The sequence below is a fragment of the Molothrus aeneus genome, chromosome 15 (assembly GCF_037042795.1).
Source record: "Molothrus aeneus isolate 106 chromosome 15, BPBGC_Maene_1.0, whole genome shotgun sequence".
In the NCBI taxonomy this organism is placed as follows: domain Eukaryota; kingdom Metazoa; phylum Chordata; class Aves; order Passeriformes; family Icteridae; genus Molothrus; species Molothrus aeneus.
In genome coordinates, this window is record NC_089660.1 from 73,345 (window position 1) to 81,259 (window position 7,915).

Genomic DNA, 7,915 nt, shown 5'->3' on the forward strand with positions numbered 1-7,915 from the left:
TGCCCGGCAAAGGCTCTGGCGAGGCTGAGGGGAAACCCTCTCCCTTTACTTCCAGAGAGCCCACCCCGCTACAGACCTGTCCCCTAAGCTGACATCTGATTGCCTCCTGTAAGAGTAAAGGCTTTTCCCCTTCTCCCAGCCGCTGGCCCCGACACTTAGCTTTTGGAAGAGGAGCGGACAAAATCCATCCTCGGTCGCACGTGGACGTGGAGATGCTCTCCGTGTGTGCTTCGGTGCTGCCGTTTCCAAGCTTGGGCTACGAGCCTCCTCAGGGTACCTAAGACAAAACAGAAAACCTGACTATTGCCCTCAAAAACAGTAATCCCTGGGACTCCTCCGCACCGCTGCCCCGGCTCACCTCAAATCTTGATTTGGCTCCGGAGGGTGCCCGGAAGATACCTGCAAAGAGAAAAGGGACACGCTTAGCATGCTGGTGTGTAACACTCACCTAGGAATCAGCCTGCCTAAAGGCCGACTCACCTGCCCTCCTCTGTTCCTTGGCGTGCCTAGGGCAGCGACGGCACCTGCAATGAAACAAAGCAGAAAAGCATGCTGAGATACTGTGAAAACACAACCTCCCTAATCTGACAAGGATGCCACACCGATACCTTAAGCTCTCACCCACCTGGCATGGGCATGCTTGGCCAGGATAAATGGCAAGTGGACCACCTAAAATAAAAAAAAAAGTGGAGATGCTTAGAGCTGCACCAAAACTGAGACATCAGCAATAACAACTGCTACTGTACGCTATTCAATGCTCACCTTGCCCACTGCTCTCGGCCTTGACCTCCTAAAAAGAGAGACAAAGAACAATGCTGTAACAGCCACCATTTATGCTTCCTCTGCAGAAACAAACAGTGACTGACCTGCTCGGGGCAATCCCCTCACCTGGGATGGGGGCTCTGCCCAGGATTTTATCCTTCTGCATCTGAAAGAAAGTTAGGACAAGAGTCAAACTGTTGCAGGATAACTTACGAGCTCCAGATATCTTGTGTCCATCTACAAATCCCACCTAGAGTCCAACTACAGCCCACATTACAAACTTCAAGTCCCCGCAACTTCTCCTATTGCACCAGGCTATGTGGCAGGGCAGAGCAGCTCCGGCACAATTGTGTGCAGACACCCGTGACACAGGACAGGACGTGACAGACAACGGGGACACAACACGGACAGAAACCTCCTGGAGAGGAAAATGGCTGCGAGGACTGAGAGAATGCAAAAGGAGATGACCGAGGTGAGACCGATGGTTAGCTGATGAGGCTCAGAGAAACCTGGAGGAACAAGATGCTAACCGAATGATTTATTCCAAGAACTGCAAAGATGGATGCCCGAGAATCCTACGGCCAGAAGCCTCTACCTGCCCTCACGTTCTTTCAAGTCCTAGTCCGCCATAATGGATCCTGGCGGGGCAGAGCTGTCCATACAGCTCAGAACAAGACCTGAAAAGACATCTGACCGGATGCTTCTAAAGAGACAAGAGAGTCTGATGCCTGTCTGAGCTCCTGAGGCAAAAGTTCCATGGCCTGGGTGCCAGGCCGAGGAATGCAGAGATCACAGATGCTAACAATGATGCCAGGGTTTCTGACAGGCCCCACAAAGGGCTAAGATAAAAGACATGACATATCCAAACAACACATAATACACAAAAGACAAGTGACACGATACACACCGGGACTGCTCTGCCCTGCGCACCTCAGCACTGTGATCCAAAGTCAGGCTTTGCTTTTATGGGGCCTAAGGGGCCGCTTCACGTACACCCCCCACCTCCTAAGTGGACTCAAAAACCCCTCCCAGTAATTCCCAAACCAGCACCCTGCTTTCATCCCCTCTGTGGGTCTTGGCCCTCTACTTATCTCTCACACAGCTGGGGATGCCGGTCTCGGGTGCGAAGAAAGGCCGCCTCGTCAGCCGGGAAGGTCCTGCTGGCACCGGGCTGGTGTCTCTCAGACAGCTGTATTAAAGAAAACCAAACATCAGCGCCTGATCTTGGCAGCCCCACGACCAAAACCCCACAAGTCTGCTACTCACCGTGCTCCTAAGAACGCCAACCTGCTCGGGCCGCACGCTTCGGGCACGCTCGGAGACCGAGGCCGTCGTCACAGGGGGTGCCTGGGCTAAGAGGAGATGAGGTGATTTGGCATGGCTGAAACCTGAGGGGACCCTCGCTCCTCCTCCCTACTTCCCCTACTCACCGCAACTCCTTGGCAGCTGCCCAAGGCCACCTGGATGGCACCTTCAAATAGAAGAGTTCAGGGCTTCATCACCAGGTCCTGTAACGCATCCACAGGGCTCGCACGTGCAGGGAACCCGGTGCCTCGGCCGGCTGGTGATGGGGGCTCGGCAGGCTCAGACTGGATTGCCTAAACCACAAAAAAGAGAATGGAGACTTAGATTTGCCCCAAGAATTGAGACCTCAGCAACAAGAAAGGCTACTGATCACCTTGCTCTCCTGAACTTGACAGCTGAGATCCAGATTTACTTCCTAAAAAGAAAGACAAAGAACAGAGCTGTAACAGGGTCACCCTTGACACTTCCCCTGCAGAGACCAATGGTGACTGACCTGCTTGTAGGAACCCCCTCACCCAGGATGGGGGGCTCTGCCATGGGTGCAATGCATCTGCACCTGAAAGAAAGACAGAACATATGTCAAACACCTGCAGGATAACTCAAAACCTGCAAACACCTTAGGTCAATCTAGGAATGGCATCTGGAGTCCAAGTACAGACCACATTAAAAATTTCAAGTCCCCAGGGCTTCTCCTATTGCACTGGGCTATGCGGCAGGGCAGAGCAGCTCCGGCACAATTGCGTGCAGACACCCGTGACACAGGACAGGACGTGACAGACAACGGGGACACAACACGGACAGAAATCCCCTGGCAAGGAAAAAGGCTGCGAGGACTGAGAGAATGCAAAAGGAGATGACCGAGGGGAGACGAGGGTGAGCTGATGAGGCTCAGAGAAACCTGGAGGAAGAAGATGCTAACCGAATGATTTATTCCAAGAACTGCAAAGATGGATGCCTGAGAATCCTACGGCCAGAAGCCTCTACCTGCCCTCACGTTCTTTCAAGTCCTAGTCTGCCATAATGGATCCTGGCGGGGCAGAGCTGTCCACACAGCTCAGAACAAGACCTGAAAAGACATCTGACCGGATGCTTCTAAAGAGACAAGAGAGTTTGATGCCTGTCTGAGCTCCTGAGTCCAAAGTTCCATGGCCTGGGTGCCAGGCCGAGGAATGCAGAGATCGCAGATGCTAACAATGATGCCAGGGTTTCTGACAGGCCCCTCCAAGGCCTAAGGTAAAAGACATGACATATCCAAACAACACATAATACACAAAAGACAAGTGACACGATACACACCGGGACTGCTCTGCCCTGCGCACCTCAGCACTGTGATCCAAAGCCAGGCTTTGTTTTTATGGGGCCTAAGGGGCTGCTTCATGGACACCCCCCCACCTCCAAAGCAGACTAAAAAACCCCTCCCAGTAATTCCCAAACCAGCACACTGCTTTCATCCCCTCTGTGGGTCGTGGCCCTCTACTTATCTCTCGCACTCCTGTGGATGCCGGTCTCGGGTGCAAAGAAAGGCCACCTCGTCAGCCGGGAAGCTCCTGCTGGCACCGGGCTGGTGTCTCTCAGACAGCTGTATTAAAGAAAACCAAACATCAGTGCCCGATCTTGGCAGCCCCTCGGCCAAAACCCCACAAGTCAGCTACTCACCGTGCTCCTAAGAACGCTCAGCTGCTCGGGCCGCACGCTTCGGGCACGCTCGGAGACCGAGGCCGTCGTCACGGGTTAAGCCTGGGCTAAGAGGAGATGAGGTGATTTGGCATGGCTCAAACCTGAGGGGACCCTGGCTCCTCCTCCCGACTTCCCCGACTCACCGCAGCTCCTCGGCGGTTCCTGACCCGGAACTCAGGGCTCATGAGAGCAGCAAACCCGGTCCATTGGCTGGCTGGGGATGGGAGCTTGGCGTGCTCCGAGCGGATGGCCTGAGGCACAAAAACGAGAATGGAGACTTAGACTTGCGCCAGGAATTGAGACCTCAGCAACAAGAAAGGCTACTGATCACCTTGCTCTCCTGAACTTGACTGCTAGGATCCAGATTTACTTCCTAAAAAGAAAGACAAAGAACAGCGCTGTAACAGGGTCACCCTTGACACTCCCCCTGCAGAGACCAATGGTGACTGACCTGCTTGTGGGAACCCCCTCACCCAGGATGGGGGCTCTGCCATGGGTGCAATGCATCTGCACCTGAAAGAGAGTTAGAACATAAGTCAAACACCTGCAGAAAATCTCAAAAGCTGCAAACACCTCAGGTCAATATAGGAATAGCATCTGGAGTCCAAGTACAGCCCATATTACAAATTTCAACTCCCCAGGGCTTGTCCTATTACACCAGGCTATGTGGCAGGGCAGAGCAGCTCCGGCACAAATGTGTGTGCAGACACCCGTGACACAGGACAGACAGGACGTGACAGACAACAGGCACACAACACGGACAGAAATCTCCTGGCAAGGAAAATGGCTGCGAGGACTGAGAGAATGCAAAAGGAGATGACCAAGGAGAGACCGATGGTGAGCTGATGAGGCTGAGACAAACCTGGAGGAAGAAGATGCTAACCGAATTATTTATTCCAAGAACTGCAAAGATGGATGCCGAGAATCCTACGGCCAGAAGCCTCTACCTGCCCTCACATTCCTTCAAGTCCTAGTCCGCCATAATGGATCCTGGCGGGGCAGAGCTGTCCATACAGCTCAGAACAAGACCTGAAAAGACACCTGACCGGATGCTTCTAAAGAGACAAGAGAGTCTGATGCCTGTCTGAGCTCCTGAGTCCAAAGTTCTATGGCCTGGGTGCCAGGACGAGGAATGCAGAGATCACAGATGCTAACAATGATGCCAGGGTTTCTGACAGGCCCCTCCAAGGCCTAAGATAAAGGACATGACATATCCAAACACACATAATACACAAAAGACAAGTGACACGATACACACCGGGACTGCTCTGCCCTGCGCACCTCAGCACTGTGATCCAAAGTCAGGCTTTCCTTTTATGGGGCCTAAGGGGCCGCTCCATGGACACCCCCATCTCCAAAGGAGACTCAAAAATCCCTCACGGTGGGTCCCTACCCTGCACCCCGCTTTCATCCCCTCTGTGGGTTGTAGCCCTCTACTTATCTCTCGGACATCTGGGGATGCAGGTCCGTGTCAGGTGCAAAAGAAGGCAGCCTCAACATCTGGGAAGTTCCTGCTGGCTCTGTTGTTCAACAACTCCCTGTTGTTTCTTAGTCAGCTACGTGAAAGAAATGCAAATATCAGTGCATGATCTCTGCAGCACACTGGCCAAAACCCAACAATTCTGCCACTCACCGTTCTCCCAAGAATGCCCGGCTCCTGGGGCCGCACCCTTCAGCCGCGCTCCGAGGCTGATGCCGTTGTCACGGGGTAAGCCTGGGTTAAAGGAGATGAGGTGATTTGGCATGGCTGAAACCTGAGCGGACCCTTGCTCCTCCTCCCTGCTTCCCCGACTCACCGCAACTCCTTGGCAGCTGCCCAAGGCCACCTGGATGGCACCTTTAAATTGAACAGTTCAGGGCTTCATCACCAGGTCCTGTAACGCATCCACAGGGCTTGCACGTGCAGGGAACCCGGTGCATCGGCCGGCTGGTGACGGGGGCTCGGCAGGCTCAGACTGGATTGCCTAAACCACAAAAAAGAGAATGGAGACTTAGACTTGCCCCAGGAATTGAGACCTCAGCAACAAGAAATGCTACTGCTCACCTTGCTCTCCTGAACTTGACTGCTGGGATCCAGATTTACTTCCTAAAAAGAAGGACAAAGAACAGCGCTGTAACAGGGTCACCCTCGACACTTCCCCTGCAGAGACAAATGGTGACTGACCTGCTTGTGGGAACCTACTCACCCAGGATGGGGGGCTCTGCCATGGGTGCAATGCATCTGCACCTGAAAGAAAGTCAGAACATATGTCAAACACCTGCAGGATAACTCAAAAGCTGCAAACACCTTAGGTCAATCTAGGAATGGCAACTGGAGTCCAAGTACAGACCACATTACAAATTTCAACCCCCCAGGGCTTCTCCTATTGCACCAGGCTATGCGGCAGGGCAGAGCAGCTCCGGCACAAATATGTGCACACACCCGTGACACGGGACAGGACGTGACAGACAATGGGGACACAACACGGACAGAAATCGCCTGGCAAGGAAAATGGCTGCGAGGACTGAGAGAATGCAAAAGGAGATGACCGAGGGGAGACCGATGGTGAGCTGATGAGGCTCAGAGAAACCTGGAGGAAGAAGATGCTAACCGAATGATTTATTCCAAGAACTGCAAAGATGGATGCCCGAGAATCCTACAGCCAGAAGCCTCTACCTGCCCTCACCTTCTTTCAAGTCCTAGTCCGCCATAATGGATCCTGGCAGGGCAGAGCTGTCCACACAGCTCAGAACAAGACCTGAAAAGACATCTGACCGGATGCTTCTAAAGAGACAAGAGAGTCTGATGCCTGTCTGAGCTCCTGAGGCGAACGTTCTATGGCCTGGGTGCCAGGCCGAGGAATGCAGAGATCGCAGATGCTAACAATGATGGCAGGGTTTCTGACAGGCCCCTCCAAGGCCTAAGGTAAAGGACATGACATATCCAAACACACATGACACACAAAAGACAAGTGACACGATACACACCGGGACTGCTCTGCCCTGCGTACCTCAGCACTGTGATCCAAAGCCAGGCTTTGTTTTTATGGGGCCTAAGGGGCTGCTTCATGGACAGCCCCTATCACCAAAGCAGACTAAAAAACCCCTCCCAGTAATTCCCAATCCAGCACCCTGCTTTCATCCCCTCTGTGGGTCATGGCCCTCTACTTATCTCTCGCACATCTGGGGATGCCGGTCTAAGGGGCGAAGAAAGGTCACCTCGTCAGCCGGGAAGGTCCTGCTGGCACCGGGCTGGTGTCTCTCAGACAGCTGTATTAAAGAAAACCAAACATCAGTGCCTGATCTTGGCAGCCTCTCGGCCAAAACCCCACAAGTCTGCTACTCACCGTGCTCCTAAGAACGCTCAGCTGCTCGGGCCGCACGCTTCGGGCACGCTCGGAGACCGAGGCCGTCGTCACAGGGGGTGCCTGGGCTAAGAGGAGATGAGGTGATTTGGCATGGCTGAAACCTGAGGGGACCCTCACTCCTCCTCCCTACTTCCCTGACTCACCGCAACTCCTTGGCAGCTGCCCAAGGCCACCTGGATGGCACCTTCAAATAGAAGAGTTCAGGGCGTCATCACCAGGTCCTGTAATGCGTCCACAGGGCTCGCACGTGCAGGGAACCCGGTGCGTCGGCCGGCTGGTGACGGGGGCTTGGCAGGCTCTGAGTGGATTGCCTAAACCACAAAAACGAGAATGAAGACTTAGACTTGCCCCAGGAATTGAGAGCTCAGCAACAAGAAATGCTACTGATCACCTTGCTCTCCTGAACTTGACTGCTGGGATCCAGCTATACTTCCTAAAAATAAAGACAAAAAAAAAAAGCTGTAACAGGGTCACCCTTGACACTCCCCCTGCAGAAACAAATGGTGACTGACCTGCTTGTGGGAACCCCCTCACCCGGGATGGGGGGCTCTGCCATGGATGCAATGCATCTGCACCTGAAAGAAAGTCAGAACACATGTCAAACACCTGCAGGATAACTCAAAAGCTGCAAACACCTTAGGTCAATCTAGGAATGGCATCTAGAGTCCAACTACACCCCACATTACAAATTTCAAGTCCCCGGGACTTCTCCTATTGCACCAGGCTATGCGGCAGGGCAGAGCAGCTCCGGCACAAATGTGTGCACACACCCGTGACACGGGACAGGACGTGACAGACAACGAGGACACAACACGGACAGAAAT

At 53.5% G+C, this 7,915-nt stretch overlaps 1 long non-coding RNA gene across 1 annotated transcript; it reads right to left on the reverse strand.

Moving 5' to 3' along the window:
* Positions 1-2,291: 2,291 nt before the first annotated feature.
* Positions 2,292-2,655, reverse strand: LOC136563067 (uncharacterized). Its single transcript, XR_010784599.1, has 3 exons — positions 2,561-2,655; positions 2,441-2,482; positions 2,292-2,360 (listed from the first exon to the last, which is right to left on the reverse strand). It is a non-coding gene; the product is annotated as an uncharacterized lncRNA (long non-coding RNA).
* Between the last annotated feature and the right edge of the window lie 5,260 nt (positions 2,656-7,915).